Source organism: Canis lupus, chromosome 15 (genome assembly GCF_003254725.2).
Source record: "Canis lupus dingo isolate Sandy chromosome 15, ASM325472v2, whole genome shotgun sequence".
Lineage (NCBI taxonomy): Eukaryota > Metazoa > Chordata > Mammalia > Carnivora > Canidae > Canis > Canis lupus.
The window spans coordinates 63065039-63092924 of NC_064257.1; the positions used below are offsets into that span (position 1 = coordinate 63065039).

Genomic DNA, 27886 nt, shown 5'->3' on the forward strand with positions numbered 1-27886 from the left:
ACTCACGCACTGGAGTAGGATGGCTGTTGGGTACAATGGCTGGCGAGAGGTAACTCCACATTAAATCCCAAACACGGAAGAATGATGAATGCAAGCAAAGTGCTGTGTTTGAGATCATCTCCACCGACTTGCTGCCTCCTCATCTCCAGCCCAGCAGTCTCCACATTTGCCACTGTCATCACCGGCCTCATTTTCTTCTTACTGTAGTCTCCTCCCCGTGCAACTTGCAGCAGCACGAGCCCCTGGAGCCCTCAACCGCTGAGAACACCAGGAGCACCTGGCTGACTCGGTCGGTAGAGCATGCCACTCTTGATCTCGGAGTCTTGGTTCAAGCTCCATCTCGGGCATAGGGCTTATTGATCGATCACACTAGTTGATCCTAGAAGGATGTAACTCCGGAACAGCCAGGTGGAAGACTTACATGGGGCAAGGTATGGAGAAAGGCCACGCGTCTTCCCTGCCCTCTCTAGGCCACCACTCTTCCCACATTCCCACATGCTCACCAACATGGCAGCTCTGGTTTCTTATCTTAAAATTGGAATAATGATAGGGAAGAGAGTGTAGGATTGATTACCAGATCAAATACCAAATAAGATAATAAGCTTACCACGTTCACCTGCTTTTACTATTATCACTATTCCTTTTATACCAGCATCTAAGAACTTGTGCGTGTGTATGTGTGTGTGTGTGTGTGTGTGTGTGTTGACCAAGATGACCTTAACATTGTCCTTGACTAAACTTTATCTAAGCTTGTTCCTTACTTTAGGCCCTGATTCTCCTTTTTTTTACAGCATGTAACTTAGAAAACTTTTAAGTTCTTTCTCTGTCCCTTTGAGATATAATTTTTTTTTGAGATGTAAATTTTTTGAAGTTTACACAGGTTCACAATCCAGGATTGTCTTTTTCAATGACCTAAGAGCCATCCCTTTGAAATGTAACCATCGAGGCAGATAGTGCTCCCAGATTTGTGGTTGGGTAAGAGCCTAACTTTTGTGGGCTCCTTGCTTCAAGTTGGAAAACTGCCTCTTGTCATGAAGATAAGAGTCAGTTAATTTTTCTTTGGATAAGGCCATTGAGAGAACACGGAGGATTTAAGATTCCCTTATTCCCTTTAAAAAAAAAAAAAAAAAAAAAAACTCTCCTGCCCTTTGTTTTGGTGTAGTTAAGCTCAGAGTCTGGTTGCTTGTGCTTATTGCAATTCCCTTGACAGAAGTCTTCCTCGCCTGGTTAACTTTATCTGGTAACTGTTTGGTTTGACAGCACTATGAGTTGAACAAGAATTTTTATACACGTATTTTTCTAAATCTTATAGTCTATAGGGCTTAGCACCTCAAATAACGAAATTAGTTGCACATAGACAATTTTGCAGTAATGGATAGCTACGGATACTGATGAATAATACAGTCATCTTTTTCCCTATTTCACATCAGAACATAGTCTGAAACTTGCACCTTAGTATGTTTTTTAAGCTCTAAATATTTTAATAATTTTTATCCAAGCAAATGAGCCAATTTATGAAAGTCGCTGATTTAAAAGTAAATGTTTCTCAAGTTTCTTTTCCCTAAATGAATCCGTGGACCCTTATCTCCATACTAAAATGTGTTCAGACTTCATCATTTATACTCTACTAAGAAGATTTCATTATAATAGTAAGATTATGTACCAAGTTGAACTACACTGTTTAGCTTATATATAGTTTCTGTGTTTTCAAAGGTAATTGTTTAGATTTAAAAGATTACCTACCAAACTGCTGAATACCTCTAATTTGCCATCTATGAGGAATAAGTACATATGAGTTAATTTTCAATAATCTTTGTAGTTCTTAATCAGCTTAAATATTATTAAAAGTTGAAATCAAACTTTCATCATATATCATGAATATAAGTAACTTCCTTAGAAAATACTATCTTATTAAATAATTATAATTTAATTTGGAAACTAAATTAAAGAAGAATGTTTTAAGAAGCTGTATAGAAATTTTTGGTAGCAAAAGGACTGTTTTTCCTTTACTTTTATAGCTAGAGGACCTCTAGAGCCAAATTTCCAAAAAATTGGGAAATAATATTTTACAGCCTTTCTAGGTAACCATAAAGCTATGTCCATTGAGTACTTTCTAACACTCATCACGATATATGATATCAATGGAAGAAAAAGAATTCTGTATTTTATATAGAACTGTGGGCTAATTACTATTAAGTAACTATTATACAGATTAATTTAGTCTAATACTAGGTTTGCTAATTTAAATATTCCTTGGCAATACAGTATTTTAAATAACAAGTGCTTGATACTAAAAACTTTACTGCCACAAATTTTTAATGTTATAATTTAGCAAAAAAATAACAAAACAAAAAACATGCAACAAATAAAAAAATAGCTATATTTTTTTGTGAAAAATACTTCCTATTGAAGTTTAATCACAAAAAAAAAAAACAGGAAATTTAAAGCCTCAGAAGGAACTCCAACTCTAAGATATAGAAGTTTTAAAATTGTATTTATTGCTAAGTACGAAGTGCTTATGTATTCCCATAAAATACTTTAATACTTAATAGACCAAATGAGATGCTTTTAGAAAAAGCAAAAGGGAATTGATATAGAGAAGAATATGTAAGGGATGGGGAAATAAACAGAGGAGAACGCTGACGCAGGGGCAGAGATAGGGTAAATACTGGTGAGAGACTGTGGTCTACAGGAGGAAATCAATATTCATGTGAACTCATGAGATGCTTTTATTCTGAAAATATTTTTAGATATAATCATGCATAGTTCTGAAAATAATTCAACAATTCATTAAATGCAAATTTTGGAAATCTTTAGTATTTATCCTGAACTATTACCCTAAAATTAAGAAATTATGCATGTCTTATTAAAAATGAGGAATTCGGGGCGCCTGGGTGGCTCAGCAGTTGAGCATCTGCCTTCAGCTCAGGGCGTGATCCTGGGGTCTGGAGTTGAGTCCTCATTGGACTCCCTACGGGGAGCCTGCCTCTCCCTCTGCCTGTGTCTCTGCCTCTCTCTGTGTCTGTCATGAATAAATAAATAACATCTTTTTGAAGCAATGAGGAATTCATTGGCTTATAAAAAATACTTATTTGACCTAAGTTTCAATTTCAAAAATAACAAAAAATTCATTTGAAAAAAAGAGCTAAATTTAAGTGGGCTCGTAATTTTAAATCCCTTTTTTCTTTTAAGATTTGTTTTAGAGAGAAAAAGAAAACATGAATGGGAGGGGCAGAGGGAGGAGGAGAGAGCATCTCAAGCAGACTCCCACTGAGTGTGGAGCCTGATGCAGGGTTCAATCTCTCAACCCTGAAATCAAGACCTGAATGGAAACCAAGTGTCAGACTCTTAGCTGACTACATGAGCCCAGTGCCCTATTTTAAATGCCTTTTTGATATAATAATATCTAACATACCTCTTTTCACATTAAAATATATTTCAAAACTCTAAATAACCTTTATCATTGAATTTTAGAGCCAGAAATAACTGCCATTATTACCTAGTTTAGCAACTGATTTTGTGTAAACATGATTTAGAAATATCACCCAAGTTAATATAATGTACTAATAGCAGATGTAAAACTAAACTAAGAACTTTTAATCCTTTAAAGGTTGATGGTTTTCTAACATTCCATAACATGTAGAAGTCCTGGAGATATTTTTTTCAGGACTGGAGACAAATTATGGTCAAGAAAATCAAAACTAAGAGTATTTTAATTTCATGATTAGTACAACCCAGCCTCCTTTTGTTTGGGATTAGTGAACTAGTTTGCCTATTGGTTCCTTTGTTCCTATTAGTTCTCCCAAGCCACTCGTCACGGGAAAAAGTGATTTCTTTTCAAAAATATAGATCAGTTCATATCCGTTACTTGCTTGAAATTCTCTAGCGTTCTCATCATACTTAGAATAAAACCCAAACTTTTTCTATGGCCTACAAGGCAAGATGTAATCCTATACTGACACTTTGACCTCATCTGCCACAAGCGCAGCAAAGGACGATCCTCCGACACCTCCTAGACTCTTCTGAGGACTTCTGATGTATGAGTCACTCCATACTTGCAGTGATTCTAGGAGACGGATATGCTATTCGTCCCACCTGACAGATTAAATAACTAAGGTTACAGGGACTAAATAAATTACCTGATGTTTTGAAATAGTGGAGCCAGGATTTGAGACCTTCTGACTGTAAGCTCTGTCCTCAGGGTCATGCTTGGTTTAGCTTTTTTCCTTTCACTTCTGCAGCCAAGACTTGCTCCTCTTTGGCTTCTTCAGCAATCAAGATTACTCTCTTATCTCAGCCTTTTGAATAGCTTTTCTCTCTGTCTAGAATGCTATTGTCCCAGGTCATTGCATGGCTTCTTTTCATACATTTTTCAAGTATAAGTTAAAATATTATTTATTATTATTAATATATTATTATTATTACCATCATAGACTTTGTCATCTAAATAGTCTGTTTATACCCCCATTCCCATATACAACTCCCAACCTAGCTCCTGATCATTTATTAATTTTAATTTTTTTCTTAGCACTTAACATTTCCTGAAAATGTATTATTGTTCCTTATTTACACATGCAATATTGATAGCTTTTACTAAAATGTATTCTAAAAATAAATAAATAAATAAATAATAAAATAAAATAAAATAAAATAAAATGTATTCTAAGGATGGCAATTCACTGTTCCATTTCCTCTTCTATACTCTTAGAATAGGTAAGTAAATATTTCTTAAAAGTAATTTTCTTATATTCAGATTAACTTTTGGAAAAATATATGCTTTAGAAAATGACAAAAATAATGTTGGATTATTATTTTGGGAAACTATACATGTTTTATTATACTTATTTCTTCTCCTTCACTCATCTATTTAGATAATTTATTGAATTACCATAAAATTTAACTTACTCTCTTGATTTTAACAATCACTTCTATGTTCCTTCAGACTATATTGTGTTCTTGTTTCCTTCATAGATACTCTACAAAAATAACAACAGGGAGATAAAAGATGTCCCTGTTATTAATACAAGGATTTTTGTCTAAGTTTGATACTCAAGGGATTGCATATGTATTCATAAAGAGTTTTCATAGACATAAACACTGTTAAAATGATATAATTACATGTGGCTACAGGTAGGGAGGTGACTACGTAAAGAAAGAAAAATGCAAAACTGAAATAGTGTTTTGTTTTGTTTTGCTATTCTTAAATATGGATACCCAATACATCTAATGTTAAACCTTTTATCAACTTCATAACACATTATTCTAAAGCCATGGGGCTACAGAAAAGAAAACAAAACCTCTAAAGAGGTACCTTTGTTTGAAAATGTCATCTTTGAATTGAAATTGGGTTTCCATACCATTGCTTAAGGATGTTATTATTTCAGTATGTTTATGGATTCAGTAGCTGTAAACCAACATAGTGAGGATGAGTAATAAGTAACCTTAAATTGAGAATCTAAAACAGAACGGTAGATATAATTTTATTGTTATCACAGTAACTTTGTGAAATGGAAATCAAGATTGGAAAATGGCAATGCACTATGGATATTCTCTTTTCAAAAGAAATATACTTCTTAAGAGGAGAGAGAGAAGAAAATTTTAGTACTTGAAAGCATATTCCTTCATGGAAATATATAAATGTGAGGGTAGAAAGTTGCTGATAACCAAGGAGAGTAAGACTGAAATAATATGAATAAGGGAATATGCTATGTGCCTTTACAGAGATAGAAAAAAAGATAGTTTTTTAGAGAAGACAAAATTTTCATGGAAGTACTTCAAATAGGCAGCTCTACTGAGAATGTATCTGCTTAACATTTAGTGTCTGAGAATTTCTTCAATTATTTTGCCCATAAATTCTTCTCTCAGAAATCAGAATAGCAAGTTAGGGCAACTTCTCCATATTTAATTCTGACTTATCAAAAGAGAAAATATATATATATATATATGTATTCTCAGTGCAATGATGTTTCCATAGAAGTGATGCAATATTTTTGTCTTTTAATTCTTGACAATCATAAAAGAAAAACCATGACATATTAAGATATATATCCCAAATAACACTAAGCAAAAGTTTAAATTAAAAAGTAATGAATCAGGATGCCTGGCTCAGGTTCTGATCCCAGGGTCCTGGGATGAAATCCCATGGGGTAGCCTATGTCTCTGGCTCTATCTCCTTCTGTGTCTCTCATAAATAAACAAATCTAAAAAAGAAAAGAAAAAGCAAGATTTTTAAAAACATACATACATAAATGTAATGAATCTAAACATTTCAGAGAAAAAAGTAAAGACTGATACTGAACATTGCCCAAAATGGGTCCATGTGTAAAGACTGATGCTGAACATTGTCCAAAATGGGTCCATGTGTAAAGACTGATGCTGAACATTGTCCAAAATGGGTCCATGTGTAAATCCTTATAGAAAAAGATCCAAGAAAATAATTTCAGAGGGCAACGTGTAGTTTATTCCTCTTACGAAGTTCATTGTATCATTAGCTAATGGAAGGACATTCTAGTATTTATTGCTGAAAAAAAAAAACACTCTAAAAGTCAAAGGTTAAATCTGTTATGAATTAATTTCATTTGTGAATCTGCGACTTAAGAAAGATTTCATAGGGAAACAGCTCGCTGGGCATCAACTGGGTCTGGGCCATGGTTGGGAGCTGGAACCACCTTTGCTATCACGACACCATAACTCTCATAATTCATGCAGTTGTCAGTTAGATCCCCCCTCCTGGAGCTCTTGCTGGGACGCCAACCGGTGGACTTCCCATGTGGCTGTTGGTTTTGGCACAATAAGGTGACCGTATTTCAACGACGCCCATCCAACGAGTAGAGAGAGAGTCAGTGAGTCTACACGGCCTGGCAGACGTTACACATCCTCGTTTCCATCTCATGCCATTGGTTAGAATTGAGTTGTTTAGGCCAGCTTATATTTAAGGCAGGAGACTTAGATGCCTTCTTTCCATGAGAAGCTGATCAAAGGATATGTGCGTTTTAAATCCAACAAAGACGCTTTGAATTTTTTAAGACAATGAAATCTGTTTAACTTAGCATTTTCTGAATTTTTTTTTGCTCACGGTTTTCTCTGAGACGACACTAATTAACATCTTGAAGATACTATTCTAAAAAAAAATCCCCTTAAGGAAGCTATTCTTTCAAGTACATAGTATCACTCTAAGTTTATTTGAGCAGCAGGAACTTAATGGATGGGATTAGAGTGACCTGCAATGCATTTCTAAGAAAAGCTCAGGCACACAAAAGTCTAAAACTATGCTCACATTTTGCCCATTCTGTAAAGAAGTAAGTGATGTTACCTTTTCCTTTTACCCTTGTCTTCAATTTAGTGCTCATCCATCTTTTTGCTATTAGTAAACCTTTAATATGTTTGAACAAAGCGGACACGGACGCACGTATGACTGGCAATGTGTTCCTTAAATAGGAAATAAGATCTATTGAGTAAAACAGCAGAAAAATCTTTAAATCATTCATAGGTCCATCAGTCTCTTGTTATTTTATAAATAGATATGTTTAGACCGGGTGCACTGGCTTGGAGACCCTAATGCAGGGGACTACAGAGGAGAGACTTCACCCCGGTAATATTTTACATCTTTATCTGAAAAGGAAGAAGAGGCACCTAGACTTGATTATGTCACAAGTTACTATTTTTATAAAATATGTTAGGTAGCCTGGACGTTTACCCGTGAGGCATTTTGTAACTCTCCCAGGAAGAGATGGGTTCCTCCTTTGTGTTTCCATAACATCTTGAGTAATTTCCCATCTCTTCAAAGAACCTTTTCCTCATTTACTTTTATTCCTGTCTGTATCTTCATCTCCATACTGGCTTTTTCCCCCCCAACCTAAATCTGTTTCTACCATATTTAAATGAAAATGAAATATCTACAATATACATTTTCTGCTTACCATTAAATCATTTTGGTTACAAAGCAATGTATATTTTGCAGAACTTGTACTTTTGCAGATCTTTGTACTGATTGGATACAGTACAATCATCATTTTTTTCTTTGCCACATCATTGAAACTCGTCCTCCCCACCACTGAAAGTGTCCTTCTTAGGAAATGTAATGGTTACTCTCAAAATTTTTTATCATCTATCTTTTCTGTTGCATTTGACATGGTTGACCACAACTTTCTTCTCTTTTCCTGCCTTCTGTTAATGTTTAGATATCTCCAATCTCCCAATATAAATATACAGTATATCCAAAATCTGTGCTGTTTTTGAAATTTCATACCTCAGGAAATTATGCTTTAGTGCTTCTAGTTTTCCCAAGAATATCTCCTAAAAACTTGGAGTCTTTCTTGATACCATCTTCCTGTCACCTACCATTTCCTACCAGTCAGGAAGAATAATCAACTCTTCATCTATATTATGCCTTAATTTTTTTTTATTACTTTCCCTTTATGAAGTTAGGGTATCACTATTTTTTTTTTTGCTGTGGATTGTTAATAAAAAAAAATCTGTTTCCAATATCTCACTTCCTTCTGTCAAGCTCTCTCTATTCACCTAACTGATTCTAGAGAGAAAATCTTTACTTGCTGAAAATCACTGTCTACATCATATCGACAAACCTGCCATTTCCAGAACTCCATAATCTCTTTTCCTTCTCTATTTGACATAATACCTCATCTACTGCAAACACTCTCCTTCCCCCCTTTTACCCGATAAATTCCCTACCCTTGATGACTGGACTTAAAAATGACATGCTCTCAGAGTTCTCCCTACATCACTCCCATCTATATTATTAAGAGGCATTGATAATATGGTTTTATATTATCTTCTTGAGATATTTCAAGTATTTATTTCATAGATTCCTTGTAAACAGATTCCATAATTCTTATTTTCCTAACCATAAATTCCAAAATGTATTTGCTTAATGAAAGAATATGGTTAAACAATAAAGTGTCACATTCTAATGTAATTATTTGCTCAATAAGTCTCCTTCACTTAATCACATTTAACGTACGAGAACCATGTTTTGTTTATTTATGATCCCAGTACACATAATATAATGTGCACTTTTTAAACATATGTGGAATAAATGACAAGTGGAAAGGCAACATCTTGGAGAAAAAAAAATAAAGCAACTCTGAAAAGAATGCCATTAATAATATTTTATTTATATTTAAATTTGGGTAGATAAGATCAAGAGGATGCTGGCAAAGCATTCGTCCTGTAAAAATGCAAAATACATTCTTTTTTTAAAAATACATTCTTTTATTTTTTTAAAATAATTCCAATATAGTTGACATACACCATAGTTTCAGGTGTACATATAGCGACTCGGCAGTTCCATGCATCACCCAGTGCTCATTACAAGTGCGTGCCTTGATCCCCGTCATCTATTTCACCCATACCCCCACCCACCCACCTCCCCTCCGGTAACTATTGATTTGTTCTCTAAAGCTAAGAGTCTATTTCTTGGTTAGTCTCTCTTTCTTTTGCCTTTGCTCCTTTTATGAGTGAAATCATATGGTATTTGCCTTTCTCTGACTTATTTCACTCAGCATAATTCTCTTCAGTTTCACCCATGTTGTTGCAAATGACAAGATTTCATTCTTTAACATGGCTGAATGGTATTCCACTGCATCTATGTACCACGTCTTCTATATCTCTGCATCTGTTGATGGGCACACGGGCTGCTTCCATAATTTGACTATTGTAAATAATCCCACTCTAAACATAGGGGTGCATGGTTCCCTCTGAATTCATGGTTTTGTATTTTTGAGATAAATACCCAGTAGTGTGATTACCGGATCATAAGGTAGTTCCATTTTTAAGTTTTTGAGGAAGCTCCCCACTGTTTTCTGCGGTGGCTGCACTAATTTTTATTCCCATCATCAGTGCACAAGTGTTCCTTTTCCTCTACATCCTCACCAACGCTGGCTGTTTCTTATGGTTTTGATTTTAGCCATTCTGACAGGTGGGAGGTGACATCTCATTGTGGTTTTGATTTGCATTTCCCTGATGATGGATGATGTTGAGCATCTTTTCGTGAGTCTGTTGGCCATCTGAATGCCTTTAGAGAAATGTCTGTCCATGACTTCTGCCCATTTTTTAGTTGGATTATTTGTTTTTTGGTTGTTGAGTTTTATAAGCTCTTTATATGTTTTGGGTACTGACCCCTTACTGGATATGTCATTTGCAAATATCTTCTCCCATTCTGTAGGTTGACTTTTGGTTTTGTTAATTGTTTCCTTTTCTGTACAGAAAGCTTTTTATTGTGATGAAGTCCCAATAGTTTATTTTTGTTTTGATTTCCCTGGTCTCAGGAGACATCTATAGAAAAATGTTGCTACGGCCAATATCAGAGATATTACTGCCTGTGTTTGTTTCTAGGATTTTTAATGATTTCATGTCTCACATTTAGGTCTTTAATCCATTTTGAGATTACCTTTTTGTATGGTATAAGAAAAAGTCCAGTTTCATTTGTTTGCATGTTGCAGTCCACTTCTCCCAACGCCATTTGGCAAAGAGACTTTCTTTTTCCTACTGAGTTTTCTTTTCTGCTTTATCAAAGAATAATTGACCATGCAATGGTGGGTTTATTTCTGGATTTTCTATTCTGTCCTATTGATCTTTGCATCTGTTTTTGTGCCAGAACCATACAGTTTTGAATACTACAGCTTTGTAATGTAACTTGATATCTAGAATTGTGATACCTCCAGCTTTGCTTTTCTTTGTTCCTTTAATTTTTTGAGGAGATATTTAATTTCATCCCTGTGCATACTTGTTTCACTGGCTCACTTTTTCTGTGTTACTTTTGCAATTTAACACTGGATTTACAAAAAAGTCACGGGAAATCTGTCATTTGGTTTTATTTCGCTTAACAAATAAGTTCTTCATAATGATATCTCAAAAAGAATGGAAGAGAATCAGTATAAATATGAATAAACTTTGGAAAAACTTACTGTATTACCAATCAGAAACACTTGCTTCTGAAAAAGCATACTAAATGTTTAATGTAAAATTTAAAATGTAATATGTTAGGTAAAATAATGTAAGACTCTTTAAAATTCAGAATGAGTCTATCCCTAAAAGTATTTTATTTTATTAAAAATGATAATAAAATGCCATTTTATTAAAAATGCCATGTGTGAGACTCCATTTTATTAGAAATAGTATTTAATGTTGCTACTGATATAAAAAATGGAAAACAAATCATTTACATGGAAGTCCTGTGTCCATGGAAGCTTTTTTCTTATTTATATTCCCCTCTGTATGTAAGGCTTGATCTCATGCAAGGCTTGATCTCATGGCCAAAGACCAACACCTGACCTGAGATCAAGAAGAGTCTGTATCTTAATCACTTGAGCCACCAGGAACCCTGTGGTAGCTGTCTTAATTCCTTAACTCTATACCAAAATTAGAACTCAGTAAATTTTCAGAATTTTTACTACTTACAGAAGAAATTATCATTCCACCTAAAATCTGATGTAGACCTAAAAGTACAAAAGAGGGAATTCATTCTGAGAGAGTAGAGCTTTTCCTGTGTTTTGTTTCTTAATATGCCCAAAGAATCTGGAACAGTGCAGGATGCTTAATAGCCACATAATACATATCTATTGAATCAAAATATCTGGTTTGAAAAGATAGTAATATATGAAGTGACCATCTAACCATCTAAACTATTATCAATGTCAAGGAGGAAATATAGCTATATAGCTATATAACTATATATATATATAAAACTATATAACTATATATATAACTATATATATATATTTCTCTTCTTATTATCTGTGATCACTCATATCTCTATTGATACCACATTCAGATTCTCTCACAAGAGACTGTTAAATGACCAGCTTATAAATTTAATTCATTTTCAATCTATTACAAAAAAATCTATTAAAATTTAATAGAAATGTTTTTAAAAGTAATAACCACAAACACTTTTGTCACCACCCTAAATAACCACAAATATTTTTATGATGTCTAAGGACATGCTAGCTTTTCTCATTCACAAAACATGTGACATAATAAATATTTTGGAGGAAGGAGGCTTAATTAGGTAACATAAACACAGGGTCTCACATCACTAAAGGTTTGCACTGCCTCTACGATGTGTTGAAGCTCATTTTGGCAAAGATTAAGGGGACCCATGAATAATCCTTCACTGTTTAGAAAACATGCTATTATCGTGCCTTTTTGTCTTTGGTCTCTTTGGTGCCCTTAGAGGGTAATCTGAATTCCTAAAGCAAGAAAGTCAGACTTGATTATTTTCTAGCAACATTAAACTGTGCAACCACTGATCATAAACCTACCACAGGTCCTTTGCTCTAGCTCTTTCCTCTAGAATGTCACTTTCCTTCAATTTGTTCACCTCACCCTTTCAATTCATTTAGGTCGATGGTCAAGTGTCAGATCCTTAAATAGGTCTTCCCTAGTTAATGCATCTTCCTCACCCCTGCTTTATTTTTTTTCATAACACTTATTGCTATAGAAATGTATGTATATTAATTTATTTTACTCTCTAACAATAGAATGTAAGCTCCATAGGGTCAGAAGCTTTTTCAATTATTTTTGGTGCTATATCCTGAATAGTTTATTAGTATGCAGTAAGCATTTTATCCATAGTTTTTAAGTAAAATAAGACATAAATAAACAAGAGGATAGATTAGGCATGAGAAAATTGGGTAAATCTTCACCAAATTAGGAGGGACTTTAAGAAATAGAATCTTACAAGATTCCATTCCAGCAAGAAGTAACCAAATATTGATTCCCTATATATCTTTACGGAGACCAAGTGGAGTACCATTTCTTAAAAGAGCCCTTTCTAAGTAAGGGAGAGAGAAGAATTTATCCCATAGCTTCTTGCTAAAACCTGCCTCCCATTGGTCAGTGTTCCCATGGGCATAAAGTACCTACACACGGCATGTCAAAACCTCTGCAGGTGGTCACTAGCGAAGCCAGGGCTTCTGCGGGTCCCTTCTGGCTGATGCTCTGCTGCAATGGACTTGCCTTGTTGATCAGTGCGGCCAATTTGGGGCTCTTAACCAGTGGCAGTAGCAGCAGCAGTAGTGACCTGGGTTCTTGGTCACTTTAAGCTTCTGTAGGATCATAACATAAAATATTTAGGTTCTTGTTAGGTTCAGACTGAAATACGATAACTTTTTTTCTCATAACAGCTTCTCCTCATGCTCAATTTCAAACCCAAGTTTGACTGAGTAAGATATTCCGAAAATGTGAGTTAGTGATCTGACCTCCAAACGATAAACAGATTTTTAAGGTTCATAACTATGATATGCGATCCAAGAGTTCATGACAGGCCAAACATTCACTAGTCTAAATCTCTAAGATAATTTGGCTTCTACAAGTGTTTGAGCTACATTAGTTTATCAATTCCATAGCCTTGGTCACTAAATGTCCACTTTGTGGATTCATTTTAAGGAAATTTTTTATTTGCCTACTGAGGGAATGTCCTCTCTAATCTAAGACTGGCTCTTCACAGAAGAAGCGATACGAAGTAAATTGCGAAATATTTTGGAAAGCATTAGGAAGGTATAATTACAAAGGTTTGAAACAGAGGGTTTGCTAATTATCTTTAATTACTGGTGTGAGTTAAGTAGTAAGCATTGAGGAGGCGGCCACCATGTACTCAAACCTACCTACTTATCATATCTTGTTTAGTTGTTGAATCCAATGAAGTATAAGCTCCATTAAGACAAAGAATGCCTCTATTTTATTCATCCATTATATTCTAGGTCCCTAAAACATATTTATTGTGAATCATTAGCTCCTTAGAGGCGGTCTAAATAAACACCTCTTTCCTGCTCATTTTGCCAATCTAAATAATGTTGTCCATCCTCAGTTTTGTGTTCTGATTTCTTGTGCAAACACATATATATTTTTTTAAGATTTTATTTTTATTTAGTTTATAGAAAGAAAATGTGAGCAAAGAGGGGTGGGAAGGTTCAGGGGAAGAGGGAGAGGGAAAAAATCCCAAAGAAACTCCTTGCTGAGTTTGGAGCCCAACTCAGGCTCAATCTCACAACCCATGAGACCATGACCTGAGCCAAAATCAAAAGTCCACTGCTCCACCGAATGAGTTTCCCAGGCCTTCCTCCATCTTTTTTTTTCATCTTTTTTTTTTTTTATATATGTGTGTCTTCTTTCTCCCTCTCCTCTTCTATGTAAATATGCAAATATACACATATGCCTATACAAGCATAATATATATACATAGTATATGTTCTACAATATACATGTCATATATATGGATGTATATATTAAGTTCCCCCAATTAGAATAAATACAAATTATTATTTAATGCATTGTGGAGTGATTAATACTAAGATTTGTCTTATGACCCAAAGAGTCGTCTTTGAATTTGAATTTACCCATTTCAATCTTGGGTTTCTTTTTTCAGTGCAAACACACTACATTGTTTAAAAACAAAACAATGCTTGGATAAAAATTTGTTACTGACATGACAGGAGTTGTATCAACCCTAAAAATTAAGTCTAATAACCTAGATGTAAGTGAAAATAGACAGATTAAACAGGGTCTTTAACTTCTCTCTTCATAATAATCATCCATAAATACTGTCCAGAAAAATGTCCTTGGAAATGCTTGGTCTCTGGACTCTGACAGACTTGAATTTGAAATGTGATCCACTATTTTCTTGTGATGAAACTTTAACAAATGTTGAATCCTTAGTTTCCTCAACCAATAAACAGATATATTTATTGGACCGCATTTTCAGTGATAGTGTGGGATCAGATAGAAAAATCATGTGGTATACAGTAGATATGCCACATTTAGATATTTATACAAAAGACACAAAACCATCAAAGTATTTATACATAATTTAATTACTTCTTTTGACACTCTCCATTTGTGAAATCCTAGGTCATTCTCTTCTCTTAAGTTGACTTTTCCTCTTCTGCAGAAGAACAATATAAGGATGATGTTGAATTTCCATGGCTGGGAAAAGAGTCTGTATACATAAACATCTTTTTAAAAATATTTTATTTATTTATTAACGAGAGACACAGAGAGAGAAGCAGAGATACAGGCAGAGGGAGAAGCAGGCTCCCCATGGGGAGCCCAATGTGGGACTCGATCCCAGGACTCCAGGATCAAGACCTGAGCCAAAGACAGACACTCAATCACTGAGCCACCTGAGCGCTCCTACACACACATTTTAAATGAGAATGTTTCCATTTTTAAAAGTTTGGGCAGAGATCCCAGAAGTGTGGAAAGGTAAAATGAATGCTACTTTTCTTAAGTCATAGTGGATAGAATATTTTGAAATAGGTCTGTGACCCTTTGATGTACCTACATACTGTATATCAAAATCTCTCGAGGCTGTCACTAGGGAAGCCAGGGCTTCTGTGGGTCCATTCTGGCTGGTGCACTGCTGCAATCAACTTGTTTATTATTCAACTCAGAACATAAATGAGATTTGTTTGATAGTTGTAGAGATTGGAGAGCATGAATTTATTTCAGAGGAATTGCCTGTCTACCGTGCTTTTGGAGATAAACCTATAACACTTCAAGCTATGAGAAGGAAATTTCAAGATAACTACTTGTGGACTTTGGCATGTTGTGCTTTGGAGATGCAATAGTCCAGGGAATGATATCTGACTCGCTTTTGAAATGTCTAGCTTGGTATTTGTTTTGGGGCTGAAGAACAGGAAAGGATGCTTAAGAATTCAGGGGCCATCCTCCAAAGTAGGACCAACTATGAACTATTCTGAGAACCCCACACCAGAGGTCCTTGTTCCCAGAGGCTAGTTGATACCAGCAGAACAATGTTGGCATGTATATTTAGATAAGAAACCAACATCTAGGTTGTAAGCATCAATTAGAGGTGGTATTTTCTGCAACAAATAGCAGTCCAGCAGTCCCAGGCTACAATAGGAGATGGAGAGAAAAAGGTGATCATGTGCCTTGATACGTACAGGCTCCCTAGGGAGAAGGAAGACCAAGTTAGGGAAGAAGGATATTCAGAACTGAGAGTGTAAGCATTTTGTTGTTGTTGTTGTTGTTGTTGTTGTTTACACAGGACTGGACATTTTATTTTTTTATAAATTTATTTTTTATTGGTGTTCAATTGCCAACATATCGAATAACACCCAGTGCTCATCCCATCAAGTGCCCCCCTCAGTGCCCCTCACCAGTCACCCCCACCCCCCGCCCACCTCCCTTTCCACCACCCCTTTTCGTTTCCCAGAGTAAGGAATCTGTCATGTTCTGTCTCCCTTTTTTTTTTTTTTTTTTTTTTTTTTTTTTTTTTTTTTTTAAATTTTTTTTTTTTTTTATTTATTTATGATAGTCACAGAGAGAGAGAGAGAGAGGCAGAGACACAGGCAGAGGGAGAAGCAGGCTCCATGCACCGGGAGCCCGACGTGGGATTCGATCCCGGGTCTCCAGGATCGCGCCCTGGGCCAAAGGCAGGCGCTAAACCGCTGCGCCACCCAGGGATCCCTCTGTCTCCCTTTCTGATATTTCCTACTAATTTTTTCTCCTTTCCCCTTTATTCCCTTTCACTATTTTTTATATTCCCCAAATGAATGAGACCATATAATGTTTGTCCTTCTCTGATTGACTTATTCACTCAGCATAATACACTCCAGGTTCCTCCATGTCAAAGCAAATGGTGGGTATTTGTCGTTTCTAATGGCTGAGGAATATTCCATTGTATACATAGACCACAGCTTCTTGATCCATTCATCTGTGGAAGGACATCTCAGCTCCTTCCACAGTGTGGCTACTGTGGACATTGCTGCTATAAACATCGGGGTGCAGGTGTCCCGGCGTTTCACTGCATCTGCATCTTTGGGGTAAATCCCCAGCAGTGCAATTGCTGGGTTGTAGGGCAGGTCTATTTTTACCTCTTTGAGGAACCTCCACACAGTTTTCCAGAGTGGCTGCACCAGGTCACATTCCCACCAACAGTTCAGGAGGGTCCCCCTTTCTCTGCATCCTCTCCAACATTTGTGGCTTCCTGCCTTGTTGATTTTCCCCATTCTCACTGGGGTGAGGTGGGATCTCAATGTGGTTTTGATTTGTATTTCCCTGATGGCAGGTGATGCGGAGCATTTCCTCATGTGCATGTTGGCCATGTCTAGGTCTTCCTCTGTGAGATTTCTGTTCATGTCTTTTGCCCATTTCATGATGGGATTGTTTGTTTCTTTGCTGTCGAGTTTAATAAGTTCTTTATAGACCTTGGATACTAGCCCTTGATCTGATACGTCATTTGCAAATATCTTCTCCCATCTGTAGGTTGACTTTAGTTTTGTTGACTGTTTCTTTTGCTGTGCAGAAGCTTCTTATCTTGATGAAGTCCCAATAGTTCATCTTTGCTTTTGTTTCTTTTGCCTTTATGGATGGATCTTGCAAGAAGTTGCTGTGGCCAAGTTCCAAAAGGGTGTTGCCTGTGTTCTCCTCTAGGATTTTGATGGAATCGTGTCTCACATTTAGATCTTTCATCCATCTTGAGTCTATCTTTGTGTCTGGTGAAAGAGAGTGGTCTAGTTTCATTCTTCTGCATGTGGATGTCCAATTTTCCCAGCACCATTTATTGAAGAGACTGTCTTTCTTCCAGTGGATAGTCTTTCCTGCTTTGTCGAATATTAGTTGACCATAAAGTTCAGGGTCCACTTCTGGGTTCTCTCTTCTGTTCCACTGATCTATGTGTCTGTTTCTGTGCCAGGACCACACTGTCTTGATGACCACAGCTTTGTAGTACAACCTGAAATCTGGCATTGTGATGCCCCCAGCTATGATTTTCTTTTTTAATATATTCCCCTGGCTATTCGGGGTCTTTTCTGATTCCACACAAATCTTAAAATAATTTGTTCTAACTCTCTGAAGAAAGTCCATGGTATTTTGATAGGGATTGCATTAAACGTGTACATTGCCTGGGTAACATTGACATTTTCACAATATTAATTCTGCCAATCCATGAGCATGGAATATTTTTCCATCTCTTTGTGTCTTCCTCAATTTCTTTCAGAAGTGTTCTGTAGTTTTTAGGGTATAGATCCTTTACCTCCTTGGTTAGGTTTATTCCTAGGTATCTTATGCTTTTGGGTGCAATTGTAAATGGGATTGACTCCTTAATTTCTCTTTCTTCAGTCTCATTGTTAGTGTATAGAAATGCCACTGACTTCTGGGCATTGATTTGTATCCTGCCACGCTGCCAAATTGCTGTATGAGTTCTAGCAATCTTGGGGTGGAGGCTTTTGGGTTTTCTATGTAGAGTATCATGTCATCAGCAAAGAGGGAGAGTTTGACTTCTTCTTTGCCAATTTGAATGCCTTTTATTTCTTTTTGTTGTCTGATTGCTGAGGCTAGGACTTCCAGTACTATGTTGAATAGCAGTGGTGAGAGTGGACATCCCTGTCTTGTTCCTGATCTTAGGGGAAAGGCTCCCAGTGCTTCCCCATTGAGAATGACATTTGCTGTGGGCTTTTCGTAGATGGCTTTTAAGATGTCGAAGAATGTTCCCTCTATCCCTACACTCTGAGGAGTTTTGATCAGGAATGGATGCTGTATTTTGTCAAATGCGTTCTCTGCATCTAATGAGAGGATCCTATGGTTCTTGTTTTTTCTCTTGCTGATATGATGAATCACATTGATTGTTTTACGAGTGTTGAACCAGACTTGTGTCCCAGGGATAAATCCCACTTGGTCATGGTGAATAATCTTCTTCATGTACTGTTGGATCCTATTGGCTAGTATCTTGTTGAGAATTTTTGCATCCATGTTCATCAGGGATATTGGTCTGTAATTCTCCTTTCTGGTGGGGTCTTTGTCTGGTTTTGGAATTAAGGTGATGCTGGCCTCATGGAACAAATTTGGAAGTACTCCATCTCTTTCTATCTTTCCAAACAGCTTTAGTAGGATAGGTATAGTTTCTTCTTTAAACGTTTGATAGAATTCCCCTGGGAATCCACCTGGCCCTGGACTTTTGTATCTTCAGAAGTTTTTGATGACTGCTTCAATTTCCTCCCTGGTTATTGACCTGTTCAGGTTTTCTATTTCTTCCTGTTCTAGTTTTGGTAGTTTGTGGTTTTCCAGAAATGAGTCCATTTCTTCTAGATTGCCTAATTTATTGGCATATAGCTGCTCATTTTAATGCCTAAAAATCATTTATTTCCTGAGAGCACATGAAAATATAAAAGTTGATGAGAATATGGTCCATGGACATGGGTAAAGATATTTACCTTTTTTGCTGTAATATATACAATTCTTTTATTTTATTTTTTTTTATATATACAATTCTTTTAATAAATATTTCCATGAACTTAAATGCACTATAACATTGGAGTTGAGCAAATGGACTCAGTTATGCTCGCTTTTTTTTTTTTTTTTTTTTGAAATTGACTTTAGCCCTCATCAGGTGAGCTAGGATTTCAGGAGCATGATGTTGAGAAGATATCATAGATAAGGCCTTGTAATTTGTAGTAGGCACAGGGATGAACCACCCAGATCTCTCAAGGAAAGACTTGTTGCCCAGTAAGAAATACATTCAGTGGACATCTCCTTTGGAGACTGTCTCAATAAAAGAACCACTTTGTCCAATGTTACCCTCTTCTCATAAAAGCCCATATCTGGACTGGTAAAATGGTACAGCTACTTCTACCTACTATGGAAAAATCTGCTTGACAACAATTGGTTTGGGGCTGTCTACCAGGTTGACCAAAGTTTTTTTCAGGTCTACATTGTACTTTAGCTTCTTTCTTTTATTTCCCCTTCTTTTCATAGGTACTGATCCCTATCACCATGTAGTCAAATATGTCTCAGTACTTGCTTCTAGACAACCCAACAACAGTAACATATTTAAGATGGGGTTTTTACCTGGATTATTTGTTGGTTGGCTGCAGTGAAGATTCTATCAATGACACAGGTGAAGCATAGACAGACCTCAATATAAAGTGACAATCAGTTATAAAAATCATTCACCGGCATGACTTTTGATTAATATGAGCTCAAGCAAATAGTTGCTCCAATTGCAGTTGTGATGCCAGTTGTAGTATTTTCTTCCTGCAGCAGTCTTGTATGACCCCGGGTAGGTGATATGAGCCAATGATTTGGTGGATAAATTATTTTCTATCCCAGTTAGCAAAGAGGATAAGAAGCACTTTAAATTCACATGGAAAGGAAAAAAAATAAATATCTACAGTTACTTTCCCAGACTGTATTAACTCTCTCATCCCCTAACATAATAGAGTCTGAAAAAAAAAATACAGGCTATCTAGACATCCTGCAATGTATTACACTAATCCATTACATTAATGACATTATACTGACAGTCTGGATGAGCAAGAGGTAGTGAGCAACCTGAAGTTATTGGTAAGACACATGAGCTCCAGAAGTGAGGGATAAACTTTATAGATCTGGACAGATGCATACATTTTAGGAGTCCAGTGGCATGTCTAGATATGCCTTCTAAAGTAAAAGCTAATTATTATATTTTGACTCTCCTAGCATGAAAAGGATGAATATTGCCTGTTGAGTCTCTTTGGGTCCTAATTCAGCATATTCCATAGGTAGGAACACTCTCTGCTCCTCTGTGACTGAGTGACCTGAAGGGCTCCCCGCTTCGAGTGGAACACAGAGCAGGGAAGAACTGTGCAGGAGGCACAGGCTGTGTCTTAAGAAACCCTGCTACATGGGCTACATGGATGAACAGACCCTTGTAGTGTAGGAAGTGGTAAAAGAGATTGGTTCTAGAAAGAGAAAAGTGGAGTCTCTACTCACTGTCTAAATTCTTAACCATTCAGAGGAAATACTGGATAGCTCTCTTTTGACATCAAGCATCTTCATATCAGGCTTTACAAGATTCATGGAAAGTGGGAGAATCTTAAACGTCATGGTTCCAACATTGACAGGGATCATAAATAATATCAGTAAGTCCATAGAACTACTCACCCAAGGTAGTGAGATTGGACAGATTGTGATTCAAAACAGAGAAACCAAGATACGACATTAGTCTCTTGAAGCAGTACATATGCCGTTTTAGAAGATTATTGTTATATTCCTACAGACAATTCTATTTTTAAAATTGGCAGATTTGGGAACAAATGAAGAAATTGTGATATTAAGTAATTTGGCTACTACCACATGTCTTGTTCTGAGAGTTCTTCGTACTGAGGATGAATTCTCTTCTCATGTTTAGTCCTGACACTCTTAGCTCTTGACTTAGAATCAGGTCACAGTCTGTACCCAGTATCCCAGATGGAAGTATTGATCTGCAGTGTTCAGTTGTGTCATCTCCAGAGTTTTTTAATCCAACAGATGATGTGACAAATAATGATATTCCCCAAAAGGAAGAGAAAATTTTGACATATATGCAATTTTTAAACATAAAAAAAAGAAGAAAAACTATGGCTAAATTTCAAAGACATAATGTTGACCAAAAAGTAAGATAGTATAGTATACTTTATAAGTTCAAATTTATAAAAAATATTCAAAAACAGGCAAGACTAACAAAATGAGTGATATAAGTCAAAATTGTAGTCACCTCAGGTTGAGGAAAAGTTGGGGCTTTAAGATGAAGGAGAATGAAGGAACACTTTAGAAATAGTCTGTGTCTTGATCTTGGTGATAAATACATGAGTGATTTCACATGTAAAAATGCATAAAGATATACAGTTAAGATTTGGGCATTTTATGTATGTCTCAAAAGTATTGAAGATGAAAAAGTAAAAACAACGACCTTAGGAAAAAAAAAAAAAAAAACAGTGGGCCTCACACACAATGAAATATTGAAAGATACTGGGAATTTGTACTTTATCAGGTCACATTTAAGACCAGTTCTGCACACTGGTCCCAGACCTAATTCCTAATGTCCGCCATTCCCAGGCAAACCATTTATGAGGTTTTTTGAGTTATTTTTTAAGCTAATGCTATACTTAGGATAAAACCTCATTGTGGCTCCAAAGTTATCATACATAAACACTCTTCAGTATAAATACTTTAAATATTTCTCCTAATGATTATGCCTAGTTATAAAATAAATTAGTTATAATCTTGCCTTTTTGAAAACGCTTTATTTTCCCAATGAAATACTTATTTATCTGCTTAATGATTGGCTATTAATTATAAATATTAGATTTTCATATTAAAATGATTTTATACTCAAAGCAGGGATCTTCTTCACGTAGTGAATTTTGGTATATGAAGATTAAGACTTAGGATGTTCATGCACATAGCTGAATTATAACTGGAAATGAAAAGCCACTAATGAAATTTCTGGCTCACATCCTTAGGAACAGAAACAAATTTGGTAGTTATGTGACAATATCTCACTCTTGACACTTTTGCCTCACATATTGAATGTTTTGAGCTATGTGATATAATTTTATGCCTCTCTTAAATCTCCAAACTAGTGTCTTAATTCTGGAATTAAATAAAAATTGGTAGTATAATCCCCTGAATCGGAGGCAAGGAATGGAGAAGTGAGTGATTTTAAATAAAAGGAAATATTAATTGTACGATTTTGGGTTTTTTGGTATGTTTACAATTCGAGTGCCTGATCATTCTATTTTTCAAAAACATTGACTCTCACAGATAATTAATACAATTTAAGTTTTATTGTTTTTTAAGATTTTATTTATTATTTATTTATTCATGAGAGACACAGGGAGAGAGGCAGGATCCCCAAGGGGAGACCGATGCAGGATCACGCCCTGAGCCAAAGGTGGATACTCAAGCCACCCAAGAATCTTGAGTTTTATTGGGTTTAAAGGAATTTAACTAGGTATTGTCCCATTATATATCCAAAGACAGCCATTTAGTATTTAAATCTTATTAAAAATGTATCTTACTATATAGGTGTCTGTGAATAATTGGGCAGCTTTTCACTGTAGCGGAATACCAAGAAACCTTTTCCATCACCTTGCTATTTTAGCACCTACGTAACAATCTTCTTCTAACCTGCACTTTTAATTTTCATTTTCTTAATTTGCATCTATTAAAATGTCTAATTTAAATTCATAGTTTTTCATTAAAAAGACTTAAGCAATGATACAGGAAAGGTACTCTTGGGGACTTTCTTTATTCAATATTTGTCACCTATGAATTTCATCCCGTACTAAGTCTTGGGTAGAAGTTCATTCTTAGCTATATATTTCTATAAGTGCAAATACATTCCATGTAAAAAGAACACCAGATGTTCTAAAATTTATTTCTGTCTTAAATTAGCACTGTGATCACTCTTAGAATAACACTAGAAATTATATACATAAATATTGTGAAGAGGGGCCGGGCCAGTTGTAGGCTTAAAGACATTTTTTTTTTTTTTGGTATATGTCCCACATCTACACTGAACACCAACAATTGTATGTAGTTTGCATCTACTGATTTTTTTCACCTGTGCCTTTATCTGTAAGCTATTTTGAGCTACTTATTTTTTATTTATACATATATTCCTATATGCTGATTTTTTATCTATCTATATGTACACACATACATATACACACTTTCATATATATACTTTTTAGATAGATATATAGATACACATATCTACACAAACATGCATGTACAGGTATAAGCATACATATATTTATACACTTTTTAAATTAAAAGAGTATAATATTAGTTTAAGGGTACAATATAGTGATTCAACACTTACATACATGCTGATTTTATATAGTCATTCACAAATACACACAGATGTTTTACAGATATATAAAAGTTTGGTTTTAATTTATATGTTAGTAAAGATGACATTGACCTTGACAAGAAGATAATAAAAGTAAAGTTACAATTTCTAAAATTATTTTTTTAATGATTTTGTATTTTTTCAAGATTTTATTTATTTATTCATAAGACATAGAGAGAGGCAGAGACACAGGCAGAGGGAGAAGCAGGCTCCATGTAGGGAGCCCGACGTGGGACTCGATCCCAGGACTCTGGGTTCACGTCCTGAGCCAAAGGCAGGTGCTAAACTACTGACCCGCTCAGGCAACCCACAATTTCCAAAATTCTAATATTTGTTACTTATCTAAATTTAGAATATTAAATTTACTTTGCCTTCTGTATGCAAATATTGTGCTCATGTCTAGGTGTGATAAAATAGCATCTTTGTCTACAAAGAGGTGTAACCATGAGGAACTTACACTGTAGAAGAGGAAATCTGTAATATCCTTTTTGTGTACATTTTGAATTCATGATAACCCACTGCTGTGCTTTTGTGGCTTCAAGTTGGGAATGCCGGTAATAATTTTTGCAATATGTAGTCTAGTCTAAGTAACAAGATTTGATGAAAACTGAATCTAGGTGTTCTAGAAAGATTCCTTATTGATAATTTGAAATTGGAATTATGAGGTCTTATATTTACCTGTACCTTAACAGGACAAGTATAAATTTAGGACCCGTGATATAGCCATGCTCTCCAAATAGTGAATGCTAAGAAGCAGAGAACTATGTTCTGAGTAATCAGAGAAATTCTCACTGAGCTTTCATACTAGAAGGCAAGAACTTTTATCACATAATCATAAAATCAATCATCATTAAAACTTGAGAGCTCTTATTAAAAAGAGAGAAAGCGAGAAGCGTGCTGGACATGCTGACGTGCTAGTTACTGGAGGGTGTGCTGTAGGCGCTCAGCGTGTTCCTCTGTGAAATGGATGGGTTGGTCCCGCGACCTCTCTACCTTTCTTCCTAAGCATTCTTTATAGAATTGCTAACCCAGTGCTTAGGCCGTGTGATAAAATGTAGTTCTATATTACATATAAATAATAATATGCACAAAAATAAGTTGGATGCTATTATACTTTTTGGCCTGTTTTATGTTAACACAAACTGACATATTTTGACTTAAGCAATACTTAACTATTTGGAAATGTAGGTGTAAGTAGAGGATAAGGTGCTGATAAAGATGCCATGATTTACTGAAATGAAAATTATTTTTTTATTTGTTTTATTTAAATGGCACTTGATGAAATGAACATTATTTTTTGTTGAGGGTTTTGAGAAATAAATTATATATATATAAAAAATATATATATATATATATATTTTTTTTTCCTAAGCGATATGTGGAATATCTAGTAAACAGAAAGGAAAGTGTTTTAAAAGTCTGAACCCATTCTTCACTTACTTACTGGGTTGGAATCCGACACTGCACCGAAATTGAAGTAGACTCCCAAGCCCGCAGTCAGGTTGTGCTTCTGCTTTCTCCATAGAATCCCAGCCCCTTGGGAGCATTTTCCTCTCACTGAGCTACATCTCAATCAGCAGACAATTCGCCGCGGAGACTCAGTTTGAATTCTTGCTTCATCTAGTCACACTCAATTGAACCTAGAGGCCTGTGATCATTAAAGGCTGCTGCTCTCTCCTGACAGCTTCGTGGAAGCCGTCCAGAGCTACTCAGTATCCGAATTTCACATTCCCTTGAAATTGGAGCTGCACACCGTGCAGTGCTGTGACCTTTTCCTTTTCTTTCCCCCTCTGCGGTTTGAGAGGTACAGGCACATCAGAAAAATTTCACTGAGGACAATCACATAATAAAAGAAAAAAAATGATAGGAAAGGTCATAGCATCAGTGGAGATTAATTTAGTCCAGGTAGGCAGCTCTATCCTGTGTATTATTAAATGTTTGGGATTCGGAGATTGTGGGAGGTACTGCTTTTGTTTGGAGTTATTTGGGTGGAAATATTTGAATATTAGAACTGTTTGCTTTTATTCAGGCAAATGTAAGCTCCAGTTTTCGGTGGGTTTGTTGGGTTTTTTTGATTGACAGCTCAGAGAACCAGTGTAATCTATAAGCAACTGTCCTTAATTGACTTCAAGCTGTGACTCAGCTCACTTCGAATGACGTCTTCCATATCCCTTGTTTTATGGATGATACCCTATCTTCTAAACCAAATTAGATTTTTTTTCTATTTCTAAGTTATGACCTAGTGGCCCAAATAGCTATTAGTAGTGCACCCTTGATCAATTCCCATGTAAGCAAAGGCGAGAATTTACTACAGACCCAAAAGCCCCTTCTTAGATGGGTTCGTATCCTTGGACACTACACAGCCTGTGTATTTGTAGTGGTCGTTTGGGGCATCAGTGAAGAATAAAGCTGAGGGAAAGATGGAGATGGAGGGTGTGTGTGTGTCTCTGGAAGGATATTTAAGAAAAATTACTAAAGGCTAAGGATCTAATCCTCCCTAACTCAGTTAATAATATCTCATTTAGATGATCATTTCCCTTTCTAGGTGGATGAATGTGGGCACCTGGATTTGCAAATGAGTCTCCTGGGCTCACAGGAAAGAAGAGGGAAGAGAGCAAAGGAAGAGAAAGAGGCACAGGTGTACTGGTCCCGGCACTTGTGTCCCCAAGCAGGATACTCACCGGAGGCAACCTCCGAAAGACAAGCGATGATGGTTGAGGATTTGGGGTGAGCTGCACAGGAGGATCACTTTGAAGCCAGGTGTCCCCACTGTGAGGAGAGACTGGCGATCCTAATGGCCTGGGAAGGATCGCAAGTCTGAGACTGGAGACGCTTTGTGGGTTACAACAGTAGGATGCCCGGGTTCCGGCAGGAAACTGAAGGATTAAAGAAGAGATCTATTCCTTGACCTTTTCCCCCAAATCGTTGATGGGCTTGGCCATCCATCCATAGCTCCTGATGCTAAATGAAGGCCAATTGCACATGACCAGGACAGAACAAGGCAGACGCTGAATGCAGGGTCCACAGAGCGGAGGCCGGGAGCAAAATGTAGACTATATATGGAAAAATTGCTTAATTTCCTGAAAAGAAAATACTTTCTCAAAATTCAACTTTCATTCACTATAACACCAAGGAAACATATAGTGAATAAGAGCTTTACACATGATGGGCTTAAGTCAGGCAAGGAAAAAGGGTCTTTGAGGAGCTGGCCTGGGGTGGGGGGAGCAGTAGGGCCGATGCTATTGGAGTCAGGTCCCTTAGGGAGACAAAGCACTTCAGCAAACCCATAGAGCAGTGCAGGAATCGCACGAAGATAACTGGGTCTCATAGCTGACCTAAATCCGTAAGTTGAGTTGTAAATAAATTCTTACAACTATTTTCTGAGCTCTATTTTTCTGAGTCTGCTGAGACCAGACTCTAAGGTGCCTGTAAGGGGACTGCATGCTGGTTCACCTGCTGGCTGCGTCCGGATCACCTGGGGCAGATTGATACTATGGATTCCCGGTCCTTACCCAGAACCCACGCCACCGGGATCTCCAGAAGGGGAATGCGCAAATCTGTAGATTTAACGATTTCAGCAGTTTTCTCAGGATAGAACGCACAAGGGCGCCATGAGAGGACAGGACAGGACGGGACAGAGCAGCTAAAGGTGATGATGTGCAAAACCCACATCTACCCTGCAGGCAAAATGCAGGCCCAGAGTCTCCGACAGACCACCCAGGAGGACCTTCCAAACCTTGTCCTCAGAGTGGATAAAGTCAGTTCCTGAGCCACACTCTTTCTTCTGTGTGATTTAATCCTTTTTCTGGTGTTCTAAAAACACACACAAACACTATCCCTGAAGGTGCTTTTGTACTGAGATAAATGTGATGCTTTATTGATTTACAGGAAAAAATAGCTGCATTGGAAGAAAGGCAAGGAATAGGCGAAGAGAAATAATATCTGGACCTCGCGTGATATTTTCTCAACTTATAAACCAGGTTTTCCAACATAATATGCATTCATGCTAACGACAACCTGAGGAGGTTAAAGAACCATCCTTCCATTCACTCTGTGGGCTGAACTGGGACCCTGCTTCGGTGGCTTGTCATTGGAGAAATATGATTGGTGTCCCTACACCATCTGTCATCAATGTAGACAATTATTTCGAATTAATAGAAACATAATTGAATAAAGGAGTCTCGTTTCTTAAGAAAGAAAAAATGTGTACCTGCATGTTTACTCAGTAAACTAACTTAAGAAAAAAAAAAA

The 27886-nt window shown here is 36.4% G+C and overlaps 1 long non-coding RNA gene across 1 annotated transcript; it reads left to right on the plus strand.

The window, feature by feature from the left end:
• The first annotated feature begins 280 nt into the window (after positions 1 to 280).
• LOC112654394 (uncharacterized) lies at positions 281 to 27806 on the plus strand. Its single transcript, XR_003132983.2, has 3 exons — positions 281 to 431; positions 26181 to 26362; positions 27524 to 27806. It is a non-coding gene; the product is annotated as an uncharacterized LOC112654394 (long non-coding RNA).
• Positions 27807 to 27886: the final 80 nt, after the last annotated feature.